The sequence below is a fragment of the Hyla sarda genome, chromosome 6 (genome assembly GCF_029499605.1).
Source record: "Hyla sarda isolate aHylSar1 chromosome 6, aHylSar1.hap1, whole genome shotgun sequence".
NCBI lineage: Eukaryota > Metazoa > Chordata > Amphibia > Anura > Hylidae > Hyla > Hyla sarda.
This window is the reverse complement of record NC_079194.1, coordinates 223,041,815-223,057,294: the sequence shown is the minus strand read 5'-3', so window position 1 is coordinate 223,057,294 and position 15,480 is coordinate 223,041,815.

Genomic DNA, 15,480 nt, shown 5'->3' with positions numbered 1-15,480 from the left:
ACTGTTCCAAAGATCCGTCAAATGCCAGTGGGGTGTAAATTCTCCCTGCACCCCTTATTACCTTCCGTGAGGGGTGTAGTTTTAAAAATGGGGTCACATGTGGGGGGGGTCCACTGTTCTGGCACCACGGGGGGGCTTTGGAAATGCACATGGCCAAATTCTCTCTCCAAAAGCTCAATGATGCTCCTTCTCTTCTGAGCATTGTAGTTCGCCCCCAGTGCACTTCACGTCCACTTATTGGGTATTTCCATACTCAGAAGAGATGGGGTTACAAATTTTGGGGGGTATTTTCTGCTATTATCCCTTGTAAAAATGTAAAATTTGGGGGAAAACAAGCATTTTAGTGTAAAAAAAATTTTTTTTTTTTACATATGCAAAAGTCGTGAAACACCTGTGGGGTATTAAGAATCACTTTACCCCTTGTTACGTTCCCCAAAGGGTCTAGTTTCCAAAATGGTATGCCATGTGTTTTTTTTTTCTGTCCTGGCACCATAGGTGCTTCCTAAATGCGGCATGCCCCCAGAGCAAAATTTGCTTCCAAAAAGCCAAATGTGACTCCTTCTCTTCTGAGACCTGTAGTGCGCCAGCAGAGCACTTTTCATCCCCATATTGGGTGTTTTCTGAATCAGGAGAAATTGGGCTTCAAATTTTGTGGCGGTATTTTCTGCTATTACCTTTTTTAAAAATGTAAAATTTTTGCTAAACCAAGCATTTTTGGTTAAAAAAAAATTTTTTTTTTTACATATGCAAAAGTCGTGAAACACCTGTGGGGTATTAAGGTTCACTTTATCCCTTGTTACGTTCCTCAAGGAGTCTAGTTTCCAAAATGGTATGCCATGTTGTTTTTTTTTGCTGTCCTGGCACCATAGGGGCTTCCTAAATGCGACATGCCCCCCGAGCAAAATTTGCTCTCAAAAAGCCAAATATGACTCCTTCTCTTCTGAGCATTGTAGTTTGCCCGTAATGCACTTCAGGTCAACTTATGGGGTACCTCCATACTCAGAAGAGATGGGGTTACAAATTTTGGGGGGTATTTTCTGCTATTAACCCTTGCAAAAATGTGAAATTTGGGGGAAAACCAACATTTTAGTGAAAAATATAAATATTTTTTTTACATATGCAAAAGTCATGAAACACCTGTGGGGTATTAAGGCTCACTTAATTCCTTGTTACGTTCCTCAAGGGGTCCAGTTTCCAAAATGGTATGCCATGTTTTTTTTTTTTGCTGTTTTGGCACCATAGGGGCTTCCTAAATGCAACATGCCCCCAAAAAACCATTTCAGAAAAACGTACTCTCCAAAATCCCCTTGTCGCTCCTTCGCTTCTGAGCCCTCTACTGCGCCCGCCGAACAATTTACATAGACATATGAGGTATGTGCTTACTCGAGAGAAATTGGGCTACAAATTCAAGTGTAAATTTTATCCTTTTACCCCTTGTAAAAATTCAAAAATTGGGTCTACAAGAACATGCAAGTGTAAAAAATGAAGATTTTGAATTTTCTCCTTCACTTTGCTGCTTTTCCTGTGAAACACCTAAAGGGTTAAAACGCTTACTGAATGTCCTTTTGAATACTTTGGGGGGTGCAGTTTTTATAATGGGGTCTTTTATGGGGTATTTCTAATATGAAGACCCTTCAAATCCACTTCAAACCTGAACTGGTCCATGAAAAATAGCGAGTTTGAAAATTTTGTGAAAAATTGTAAAATTGCTGCTGAACTTTGAAGCCCTCTGGTGTCTTCCAAAAGTAAAAACTCATAAATTTTATGATGAAAATATAAAGTAGACATATTGTATATGTGAATCCAAAAAAAAAATATTTGGAATATCCATTTTCCTTACAAACAGAGAGCTTCAAAGTTAGAAAAATGCAAAATTTTCAATTTTTTCATCAAATTTTGGGATTTTTCACCAAGAAAGGATGCAAGTTACCACAAAAATTTACCACTATGTTAAAGTAGAATATGTCACGAAAAAACAATCTCGGAATCAGATTGATAAGTAAAAGCATTCCAGAGTTATTAATGTTTAAAGTGACAGTGGTCAGATGTGCGAAAAAGGGCTGCGTCCTAGAGGTGAAAATGGGCTGTGTCCTTAAGGGGTTAAGGACCTGGGATTTTTCAGTTTTTTCATTTTCAATTTTTCCTCCTTAACTTTAAAAAAATCATAACTCTTTTAAATTTTCACTTAAAATTCTATATGATGGCTTATTTTTTGCGTCACTAATTCTACTTTGTAATGACATTAGTCATTTTACCCAAAAATCTACAGTGAAACGGGAAAAAAAATCAATGTGCAACAAAATTGATGAAAAAACACTATTTTGTAAGTTTTGGAGGCTTCCGTTCTTACGTAGTACATTTTTCAGCAAAAATGATACCTTATATTTATTCTGTAGGTCCATATGGTTAAAATGATACCCTACTTGTATAGGTTTGATTTTGTATCACTTCAGAAAAAAATCATGCATACATGCAGGAAAATTTATATGTTTAAAATGGTCATCTTCTGACCCCTATAACTTTTTTATTTTTCTGTGTTCAGGGCGTTATGAGGGCTCATTATTTGCACCATGATCTGAAGTTTTTAGCGGTACCATTTTTGTTCTGATCAGACTTTTTGATCACTTTTTTGTGGTATAAAAAGTGATCAAAAATGCGCTATTTTGGACTTTGGAATTTTTTTGCGCGTACGCCATTGAACGTGTGGTTTAAAAAGCGGTATATTTTTATATTTTGACATTTCCGCATGCGGCGATACTACATATGTTTATTTTTAGGGTTACTGATTTTTTTTACACTTTTCTTATGCAATATTATAGCTCCTATAGGGGGCTATAACATTGCATTGACTGATCTTTTACACTGATTGATGCATCTCCATAGGAATGGATCAATCAGTGTTTTCGGCGATTGAATGCTCAAACCTGGATCTCAGGCTTGAAGCATTCATTCGGCGATCGGACAGCGCAGGAGAAGGTAAGAAGACCTACTCCTGTGCTACAGCTGTTCGAGATGACGCGGTATAATATTATATTATAATTATACCGCGGCGATCCCGAACAGCTCCCTGAGCTAGCCGGGCACTTTTACTTTCGTTTAAAGCCGCACGGCTCAGCTTTTGCGCGCGGCTAAAGAGTTAATAGCGCGCGGCACCGTGATCAGTGCCGCGCTATTAGAGGTGGGTCCCGGCTTCACTATAACGCCAGGCCCGCCGCGATATGATGCGGGGTCACCGTGTGACCCTGCGTTATATCGCAGGACCGGGACCCTGGACGTACCCACACGTCCTGGGTCCTTAAGAGGTTAAATTTGAAAATTCATCTTTTAATCTTAGGGATTGTGAGGCCTAAGACTCTTGAAGACTCTTGGCTGGCTACAAAAAAAGCGTTTACAAGCTGTGTTACTTGCCAAAGGGGGCAGTACAAGATATTAACTCTGTAGGGTGCCCAAACTTTTGCAGATGCCATTTTTTTGTTTTCTGTTATTCTGAAAGTGTAAATGATGGAAATAAAATCTAACTTTTGTTGACATATTATAAGAATGTCTAATCTGTAATTTGATGCCTTTTGGAGATTTTTCCATCATTCCTTGGCTTCATTATGCACATTAATACAAATTTTTACCTGGGGTGCCCAAACTTTTTATCTTCACTGTATGGTCTCCTCATGCACCCATCCAATTCCAGGCTTTGTCATTCTGCTGCCACCTCTAGGCTCTGTCATGTGACTCCTTGTTAGATTGGGTTTTGTGGTCATAAAGTATTAGTTCAAAGTAAACGCTGGGACATTAAACTTGGGAATCTAATAAATCTTACATTTAAAAAAAATCTATGTAATCTTTTCAAGACTGAGGTCCTATGGTGGTCGATGTCATATTACCTGTAGAGTTACCACAAGAATCCAATGAAACAGCTTGGAGCGATAACAATGAACCATAACTGATTAAATGAAACATTCGCATTTCACAGTCAGGGGCGCACAGAGAGGCAGGGGCTGGAACAGGTGGTATCTTGCCAGGTGGCGGTCGATGCTCACCAGTATGGGTAATCAAAAAATGTAAATAAATTCAAATTAAATTAAATAAAAATTACATAAACAATCTGCCACATCCAGATGCTTTGCAGCAGTGATTCTAAAAGCGATGCCTGTAATCTGCATGTCATACTGAATAACAGTATTATTTCACTAACACAGCATGCTCCCTATGCGTGTTAAGACAAGGCAAAGTGTTCTACACCCCTATTGAGCCTCTCCATAGGCCAGAAATAGCTATTTTTAATAGCGATTTGCCACAAATAAATCCGGACCAAACCAAATGTTTTCAAAAAATTTGGCGAATTGGCCGAATCAAATTTTTCAGAAGTTCGCTCATCTCTAATTGAAATAGGGAATTCTGCAGTGAAAGCCTGTTTGTATAATGCCTGAACCAAAACTGTCTGTTGTTATTTTTATTTATTTTTCTTCATAACAACCAATGCTCAGCTTTCATATCTTAACAAACTCTGGTTGTAACATTCACACCTGGTCAGGTTTCTAGTGCTGTGCTCTGGCCACTCAGGAGCTGCAGGCGCATGGCGAATTGGCCCCAACCTCAACGACCACACACTTGTAAGCTGATCTTTATAAGGCTTTATTACAGCTAATAGCTGTGTCTCTAGCTTCTCGTCTGCTTTTGCCTCATATCTTTCTTTGATCTCCTGCCTGTTTATTGACTAGTCTTTTGTCTGCCAGTCTGTGCCTTGTTGTCAGTCTGCTTTGACCTTTGCATTTGACTTCCCTTTCACTTAGTGTTTTTGTACTGCATTACTTTCTGGTTTTGAATCGGGTCTGTTTGACTCTGCTTTGTTTGTCTGTCTGTTTGTCTGTTTACTAAATTGTGCTCCCTGGTTTTAGCTTTGTTTAACCCAATGTCTCCTGACCAGACTCCTGTCCTCTGTACTGTGTTTTGTTTGTGACGCCCCTGCACTTCCAGCGTAGAGACCAGTGCCTAGTTGAGCGTTCACTTCCTAGGGAAGATTGTCAAGTAGGCAGGGACAAAAGTCTGGGTGAGAGCAGGGAGCTACTATTCCCTATCAGACATGACAGTGGTAAAATAAAAGCCGAGCTGTATTTTGTCACTATGAGCTAAATCAGACAGTTTGGGTTTCGGGAAGATTGATAAATCCTGACCATTGAAAATGTTGCTGATTGGAAATAATTTTCCATGCAGCATTTTTCCACTACATTTGGACAGGGTTTCAGAAGCACCATCCATGTGTATTCTACTGTAAACTACTACTATGTGTGGTGTGCAAACCTGCAGCAATTTTGCCAGCTATGTGTAAGTTACCCTTGATAGAAAAAGAGCACTGCGAGCAACCCATTTTGCACTCTTAGACCATAAAAAATAAACAAATAAATAAATGTAGATATAAATAAATAGATAGATAGATAGATAGACACAGAGATAAATTAAAATTCTGAGTATAAAAGGGTATTTTATCATTACAGATTGTGGTTATAATTATTTTAGTACAAAATAATAATTTGCTTCCCTGTTACCTAAGGGGGTGGTGGGGGGTTGCTCATAATATTTAGAAGCTTTTTGTGTGGGTCACACTGCTGTCTTTTAAATGTCTACATTAAGAACAGGATTTAATAAAGCGGTTCAGTAATTGAGAATAAATCATCAACCAAATTAGAAAGCAATTAAGAATTGCAAACTTACTGAATGCAGGTTTCATTAGTCCATATTAAAGTCTTAATTATTATGTTTTTTTTTTAGAATGTCTTAGCTGGAAAGATTATGCATTCCATCTGTGGTTATTTACACAGTGTCACAAGTGGCTTTATATAGGGATCTGCAAATGTTTGATAAGACCTGACGCCATTAAGGACATCACTCTAGTCATATGTGCAGAATCACAAGTAACTGTAACCTGATTGTTTACTGGTAACAATAGCTACATAACATAAATACTGTAATAATGGGCAGCCCATGAGAGGATGGATAATTCTTAGAAGAGACGGATAAATGTGCATGGTTGTCAAAAGGTTGCATCATTTTGTGCCCCTTGTTGACATAATAAAAACTTCCTATAACAACTTTAGGGCAGACTTGCGACACCTATTGCCTTTAGCAAATGTATGCCAGAAGGTTCCTCCTAGCCTGCCTCATGCCATCTTTTTACAAAGAGTCGGGCACAGAATTTAACAAAACCTCTTTTAATTAGAGAACAGCTATATTTTTTATGAATCGTATAAGTTTAATACACTGTATTTTTATTGCCTACTATTAGAGATGAGCAAACTTTAGATTAAAATTTGATTTGGCCGATTCGCCAAATTTTCAGAAAAAATTTGGTTCGATACGAGTTTATTTGTGGTAAATTTATATTAAAAATGGCTATTTCTGGCCTAGAGAGAGCCTCAATAGGGGTGTATAACACTTTGGTGTGTTCTAACATGCATATGGAGTGTGCTGGGGTGGTGAAATAATACTGTTATTCAGTATGACATGCAGATTACAGACATCGCTTTTAGAATCACTGCCGCAGAGCAACACAATGACAGAGCCTAGAGGTGCCATAAGTATGAAGAGACCATATAGTGGCTGAATGACACAGAGTGGAGGTGTTGGCAGCATGAGGAGACCATATAGTGGCTGAATGACACAGCTTGGATGAGGCTGAAGCATGAGGAGACATATAGTGGCTGAATGACACAGCGTGGAGGTGTTGGCAGCATGAGGAGACCATATAGTGGCTGAATGACACAATGTGGAGGTGTTGGCAGCATGAGGAGACCATATAGTGGCTGAATGACACAGCCTGGAGCCAGCAGCAGCATGAGTAGACACTAGGTCTTCACAATCCCTAAGATTAAAAGACGAATTTTGAAATTTAAATTGAAGATTTATGGTAGCTAGTGCTACCATAAAAAGGTTTTAGGCCCAGGCTCAGCAGCATCAGTAAACCATATATTGCCTGAATGACACAGCCTGGAGTTGGCAGCAGCATGAGTGGACACTAGGGCTTCACAATGCTTAAAATTAAAAGATGAATTCTGAAATGTAAATTGAATATTTTGGGTAGCTAGTGCTACCAAAACAACATTTTTATTCCCAGACCCAGGCCCAGCAGCATCAGTGAACCAAATATTGCCTGAATGACACAGCCTGCAGTTGGCTGAAGCATGAGGAGACCATATAGTGTCTAAATGGCACAGCCAGGAGTTGGCAGCAGCATGGGTAGACACTTGGGCTTCACAATCCCTAAAATTAAAAGATGAATTCTGAAATGTAAATTGAATATTTTGGGTAGCTAGTGCTACCAAAACAACATTTTATTCCCAGACCCAGTAGCATCAGTAAACCATATATTCCCTGAATGACACAGCCCTTGAGTTGAGTTGTCTGAAGCATGAGGAGACCATATAGTGTCTGAATGGCACAGCCTGGAGTTGGCAGCAGCACGAGTAGACACCAGGGCTTCACAATCCCTAAGAAAAAAACACAAATTTTGAAATTTAAGTTGAAGATTTAGGGTAACCGTGCTACCATAAAACTAGTGCTACCAAAACAACATTTTTATTCCCAGACCCAGGCCCAGCAGCATCATTAAACTATATATTGGCTGAATGACACAGCCTGGAGTTGGCTGAAGCATGAGTAGAACATATAGTGTCTGAATGGCACAGCCTGGAGTTGGCAGCAGCATGAGCAGACACTAGGCTTTACAATCACTAAGATTAAAAGATGAATTCTGAAATTTAAACTGAAGATTTTGGGTAGCTAGTGTAACACTAACATCTCAGAAAACAGGAACTCCAGTGGATGTGGATCTGCTGGACCTGTGTGGCAGATGACTAGGACTGTACCAGGGAGTGGAGTTTAAGGTGCCGCTGGTTTTCACCAGAGCCTGCCGAAAAGCGGGATGGACTTGATGCAGCAGGCGGCACACAGGTCGCTACCCCTGGCACGGCTTGGCCACATGGGTGGCTGATGAGATGCAAGGCACGGGAGGGATAAGGCAGCTTGTAGTCAGAATAGCAGAAGGTCAGGGCAGGTGGCACGGTTGCATAGTCAGGACATAGCAGGAGGTCAATAGGCAGGCAGCAGAGAAGCAAGGTTGGGTCACCAAGCGAAGGAACAGATACACGGTGTCTGAATGGCACAGCCAGGAGTTGGCAGCAGCATGGGTAGACACTTGGGCTTCACAATCCCTAAGATTAAAAGATTAATTCTGAAATGTAAATTGAATATTTTGGGTAGCTAGTGCTACCATAACAAAATTTTTATTCCCATACCCAGGCCCAGCAGCATCAGTAAACCATATATTGCCTGAATGACACAGCCTGGAGTTGGCTGAAGCATGAGGAGACCATATAATGTCTGAATAGCACAGCCTGGAGTTGGCAACAGCATGAATAGACACCAGGGCTTCACAATCCCTAAGAAAAAAAAAACAACTAATTTTGAAATTTAAGTTGAAGATTTAGGGTAACCGTGCTACCATAAAAAAAATTAGGCCCAGGCCCAGCAGCATCATTAAACTATATATTGGCTGAATGACACAGCCTGGAGTTGGCTGAAGCATGAGTAGAACATATAGTGTCTGAATGGCACAGCCTGGAGTTGGCAGCAGCATGAGCAGACACTAGGCTTTACAATCACTAAGATTAAAAGATGAATTCTGAAATTTAAACTGAAGATTTTAGGTAGCTAGTGTAACACTCATGTTTCAGAAGACAGGAACTCCAGTGGATGTGGATCTGCTGGACCTGTGTGGCAGATGACTGGGACTGTACCAGGGAGTGGAGTTTAAGGTGCCGCTGGTTTTCACCAGAGCCTGCCAAAAAGCGGGATGGACTTGATGCAGCAGGCGGCACACAGGTCGCTACCCCTGGCACGGCTCGGCCACATGGGCGGCTGATGAGATGCAAGGCACAGGAGGGATAAGGCAGCTTGTAGTCAGAATAGCAGAAGGTCAGGGCAGGCGGCACGGTTGCATAGTCAGGACGTAGCAGGAGGTCAATAGGCAGGCAGCAGAGAAGCAAGGTTGGGTCACCAAGCGAAGGAACAGATACACGGTGTCCGAATGGCACAGCCAGGAGTTGGCAGCAGCATGGGTAGACACTTGGGCTTCACAATCCCTAAGATTAAAAGATTAATTCTGAAATGTAAATTGAATATTTTGGGTAGCTAGTGCTACCATAACAAAATTGTTATTCCCATACCCAGGCCCAGCAGCATCAGTAAACCATGTATTGCCTGAATGACACAGCCTAGAGTTGGCTGAAGCATGAGGAGACCATATAATGTCTGAATAGCACAGCCTGGAGTTGGCAACAGCATGAATAGAAACCAGGGCTTCACAATCCCTAAGAAAAAAAGACAAATTTTGACAATATAAATTGAAGATTTAACCCCTTAAGGACCGAGGGTTTTTCCGTTTTTGCATTTTCGTTTTTTCCTCCTTGCCTTTAAAAAATCATAACTCTGTTCAATTTTGCACCTAAAAATCCATATGATGGCTTATTTTTTGCGCCACCAATTCTACTTTGTAATGACGCCAGTCATTTAGCCAAAAAATCTACGGCGAAACGGAAAAAAAAATCTTTGTGACACAAAATTGAAAAAAAAATGCCATTTTGTAAATTTTGGGGGCTTCCATTTCTACGTAGTGCATTTTTCGGTAATAATGACACCTTATTTTTATTCTGTAGGTCCATACAATTAAAATGATACCCTACTTATGTAAGTTTGATTTTGTCATACTTCTGGAAAAAATCATAACTACATGCAGGAAAATTAATAAGTTTAAAATTGTCATCTTCTGACCCCTATAATTTTTTAATTTTTCCGCGCATGGGGCGGTATGAGGGCTCATTTTTTGCACCATGATCTGAAGTTTTTTGCAGTATGATTTTTACATTGCTGGGACTTATTGATCATTTTTTCATGATATAAAAAGTGACCAAAAATGCACTATTTTGTACTTTGGAATTTTTTTGCGCGCGCGCCGTTGACCGTGCGGTTTAATTAAAAATATCTTTTTATAATTCAGACATTTCCGCATGTGGTGATACCATTTATGTTTATTTTTATTTACACTGTTTTTTTTTATGGGAAAAGGGACTTTTAATAGGGAAGGGGTTAAATGATCTTTATTCACTTTTTTTTTTGCACTTTTTTTTGCAGTGTTATAGCTCCCATAGGGACCTATAACACTGCACACACTGATCTTTTACATTGATCACTGGTTTCTCATAGGAAACCAGTGATTGATGATTCTGCCGCTTGACTGCTCATGCCTGGATCTCAGGCACTGAGCAGTCATTCGGCGATCGGACGGCGAGGAGGCAGGTAGGGACCCTCCGGCTGTCCTGTAAGCTGTTCGGGATGCAGCGATTTCGCCTCGGCTATCCCGAACAGCTCCCTGAGCTAACCGGCATGCTTTCCCTTTCACTTTAGACGCGGCGTTCAACTTTAGCCACGGGTCCTGGCCGTTGTTAGAGGCCGTGGCCCCGCATTATAGATCGGGAGCGGACTCATGACGTACCGGTACGTCATGGGTCCTTAAGGGGTTAAGGTAGCTAGTGCTACCATAAATATTTTTAGGCCCAGAACAAGGCCCAGCAGCATCAGTAAACCATATATTGGCTGAATGACACTGCCTGGAGTTGGCTGAAGCAAGAGGTAACCATATGGTGTCTGAATGGCACAGCCTGGAGATGGCAGCAGCATGAAATTTATGATTTTTAACCCCTTAAGGACCAAGCCCATTTTAACCTTAAAGAGTACCTGCCATCAATTAAACTTTCCATGATCCCCCTCCCCATCTGTCCCTTACTCTAACTATGCCTATCCCTGTGTTTATTGAGGTTTAAAATGCTGTGGAAATACCTTTTTTTATCCCTCTTCATTAGCTCAGAAGCACTGTCTTTCTGAGGGGTGGAAGGAGGCTGGTCCCGGCAGGCATGATGTCACATGAAGCCTGGCCGGGACTCTGCTTCTGCCAGTCTTCCTGTATGCTGCTCTCCCTCTGCAGCAGTGTTTTCCAACCAGGGTACCTCCAGCTGTTGCAAAACTACAACTCCCAGCATGCCCAAACAGCCAACAGTGTGCATACAGACTAAGTACAGGGGAGGGACGGCAGCCTCTGTCTCTCTCTCTCCTGTGTCTCTCTGCACTAAAAAGTCAATGCTGAGAACCAGGGGCGGTGGGAGCAATCACAGAGGCAGTAATTAAGATGAATGTCGGGGGGGGGAGGGGCACAGAGCAGGGAGTGCAGTGAGATAATACAATGTATAAGATAACGTGTGGTGAGGGGAAGGGAGAACACAGAGCAGGGGGGAGGGGGAGGTGACTGGCCTCTGTTATATGAGAGGCATGTGCAGGCTTGTAGCTCACAGTGCTGCTCCAGGCTGGGAGCGAGTCCTGAGCTGAGAGTACTGAGCTTCCTGTGGAAGGACCAGAGCCCTTTCAGCATTAGTCCTAAAAGCTGTACACTTACTATGAAAAGCATAGGAAGCTGCCTGCAGACCAGGCATAAAAGAGAGACCCCTAGTGGCCAAAAGTATAAAATGAAAAAACTGGTATAAATATTAATATTTTTTAATGAAGATATATTACAATATGTCTTCATTAATGATTATGAACAACATATTAAAAGTTTTTGTTGATGACAGGTACTCTTTAAGGACCAGGCCAATTTTATTTTTGCGTTTTCGTTTTTTATTCCTCGCCTTCTAAAATCCATAACTCGTTTGTTTATTGAATGACCAATTTTACTTTGTAATTAAGCCTCTCATTTTACCATAAAATGTACGGCGAACCCAAAAATTTATTTTTTTTAGAGAGGAAATTTTAATGAAAACCACACATTTGCACATTTTGAAGGGTTTTGTTTTCACACTGTACACTTTACGGTAAAAATTACGTGTTCTTTATTCTGTGGGTCAATACGATTAAAATGATACCCATGGCTAGATACTTTTATATTTTTGTACCCCTTAAAGAAATCTAAAACTTTTTTTTACAAAATCAGTAATCTAAAATCGCCCTATTTTGGCCACCTATAACTTTTCCATTTTTCCGTTTATAGGGCGGTATGAGGGCTCATTTTTTGTGCCGTCATCTGTACTTTTTTTTTATGCCACATTTGCATATATAAAACTTTTAGATCATTTTATATCATTTTTTTAATGAATTAAATGTGACAAAAAAGCTGCATTTTTTTTTTTTTTTTTACATTTACACCGTTCACCGTACGGGATCATTGACATTATATTTTGATAGTTTGGACATTTACGCACGTGGAGATACCAAATATGTAGAGGTGCACCGAAATGGAAATTTCAGAACCGAAACGAAACCGAAATTAAAAAAAATGTCCGGCCGAAGCCGATACCGAAAATGACTTCTCCCCGTCTTCTGGTAAAATGCAGCGCTCCGCTCATTAGATTCCCCCACATTAGATTGCCAGCTCCCCCACATTAGGTCGGGAGTTTCCCCCACATTAATACGCAGCTTCCCCACATTAATAGGCAGCTCCCCCACATTAATAGGCAGCTCTCCCACAATAGTAGGCAGCTCCCCCACAATATTAGGCAGCTCCCCCACATTAGGTCAGCATTTCCCCCACAATATTAGGCAGCTCCCTCCAACAATATTAGGCAGCTCCCCCCCACACTAGGTCAGCAGTTCCCCCACAATAGTAGGCAGTTCCCCCACAATATTAGGCAGCTCCCCACAACAATATTAGGCAGCTCCCCACAACAATATTAGGCAGCTCCCCCCAAGAATATTAGGCAGCTCCCCCCACATTTGTAGGCAGCTCCCCCCCCCACAATATTAGGCAGCTCCCCCCCAACAATATTAGGCAGCTCCCCCCAACAATATTAGGCAGCTCCCCCTAACAATATTAGGCAGCTCCCCACACAATATTAGGCAGCTCCCCCCACAATATTAGGCAGCTCCCCCCCAACAATATTAGGCAGCTCCCCCCAACAATATTAGGCAGCTCCCCCCCACAATATTAGGCAGCTCCCCCCACAATATTAGGCAGCTCCCCACATTTGTAGGCAGCTCCCCCCCACAATATTAGGCAGCTCCCCCCCAACAATATTAGGCAGCTCCCCCCCAACAATATTAGGCAGCTCCCCCACAATAGTAGGCAGCTTCCCCCCACCCCACAGACATACAGCTTCCATCCATATACAGTGTATGGCTGGAGGCTGTATGTCTGTACTGCTGCCCCCACAGTGTTCCGGTCACCGCTCCTCCGGCCTGGGGTCACAACTACTGCTATGGCCCATGGACCATAGCAGTAGGTGCCGGGACCGGAGGAGAGGTGACCGAAACACTGAACAAGATGACGCGGTCACTTACCAGGCCCCGGCCGGTGTGCGTTCTCCTGCGACGATCCTGCGGTCCTCCTGCGTCTCTATGGTTGTACGCACAGGACGTCAGTGACGTCCCGTGCATACGACCATAGAGGCGGAGAAGCGAAGGATCGAAGGAGGATCGCAGGAGGACGCCAGGGAATGGTGAGTGACCGGCGGACATCCTTATGTCCAGAAAAGATTTTTCTGGACACAGGGATGTCCGGGATAGGATTAGGAATACTTCTTTTTATGTGCCCGGGCCGGCTCCCGTGTATGGCTGCAGGCGGGGGCCGGCCAGAGCACATAAAACCTAATACTGTATACTAAAAACCAGGGGCCTCCAGCTGTTGTGAAACTACAACTCCCAGCATGTCCGGACAGACTTTGCCGGTCCGGGCATGCTGGGAGTTCTAGTTTCACAACAGCTGGAGGCCCCCTGGTTTTTAGTATACAGTATTAGGTTTTATATGCTCTGGCCGGCCCCCGCCTGCAGCCATACACGAGAGCCGGCCCGGGCACATAAAAAGAAGTATTCCTATCCCGGAGAGCGCCCCCCCCAGATGTTGCGCCTGGCCCCCCCTGCACCCCCCACGAGTGCCTCTGCCACTGGCAGTGTTTGCAACTTGTGCTGTGCGCGGGCAGGGGAGGTGGCTCATTATCAGCACATTTTTAGTTGTTTCGGCATGTCCCCGAAACAGCTATTTTCGGCCGATATATATCGGTGCATCCCTACAAATATGTTTATTAAAAAATTTTTTACGCTTTTAGGGGGTAAAACGGGAAAAACTGACAATTTTAATTTTTATTGGGGAAGGGGATTTTTCACTTTTTTTTTACTTTTTATTTTTACATTTTTCAACTTTTTTTTTTACACTTTTTATGTCCCCATAGGGGACTATCTATAGCAATCATTTGATTGCTAATACTGATCAGTGCTATGCATAGGACATAGCACCGATCAGTATTATCGGTGATCTTCTGCTCTGGTCTGCTCGATCTCAGACCAGAGCAGAAGACCCCGGGAGACAGCCGGAGCCAGGTGAGGGGACCTCCGGCCGCCATGCTGGATGATCGGATTGCTGCAGCAGCGCTGCGGGTGATCCGATCATCCATTCACAGTACCGCACTGCCACAGGTGCCGTGATCTATATTGATCACGGCCTCTGAGGGGTTAATGGTGGACATACGTTCGATCGCGGATGTCAGCCATTACCGGCTGGTCCCCGGCTGCTGCAGTCATCAGGAACAGTGGAAGTTAAAGCAAAATGTGGAAGACCAAGAAAAATATCAGACAGAACAGTTCGCAGGATTGTGAGAAAAACTATGCAAAACCCACTTTTGACTGCACAATCCCTCCAGAAATATCTGGCAGACACTGGAGTTATGGTACACTATTCCACTATAGAAAGATACTTGTACAAATATGGTCTTCATGGAAGAGTCATCAGAAGAAAACCTCTTCTACATCCTCACCACAAAAATCAGCATTTGAACTTTGCAAATGAACATATAGACAAGCCTGATGCATTTTGGAAACAAGTTCTGTGGACCTATGAGGTTAAAATTGTACTTTTTGGCCGGAATGAGCAAAGGTACGTTTGGAGAAGAAGGGTAACAGAATTTAATGAAAAGAACCTCTGTCCAACTGTTAAGCATGGGGGTGGATCAATCATGCTTTGTGGTTGTATTGCAGCCATTGGCACAGGGAACATCTCACGAGTAGAAGGAAAAATGGATTGAATAAAATTTCAGCAAATTTTGGATACTAACTTAAAGCCATGTGTGAAAAAGCTGAAGTTAAAGAGAGGATGGCTTCTACAAACGGATAACGATCCTAAACACACCTCGAAATCCACAGGGGATTACATAAAGAGGTGTAAACTGAAGGTTTTGCCATGGCCTTCACAATCTCCTGACCTCAACATAATTGAAAATCTATGAATAGACCTTAAAAGAGCATTGCGTGACAGACAGCCCAGAAATCTCAAAGAACTGGAAGACTTTTGTAAGGAAGAATGGGCAAAGATACCTCAAACAAGAATTGAAAGACTCTTGGCTGGCTACAAAAAGCGTTTAAAAGCTGTAATACTTGCCAAAGAGGGTAGTACAAGAT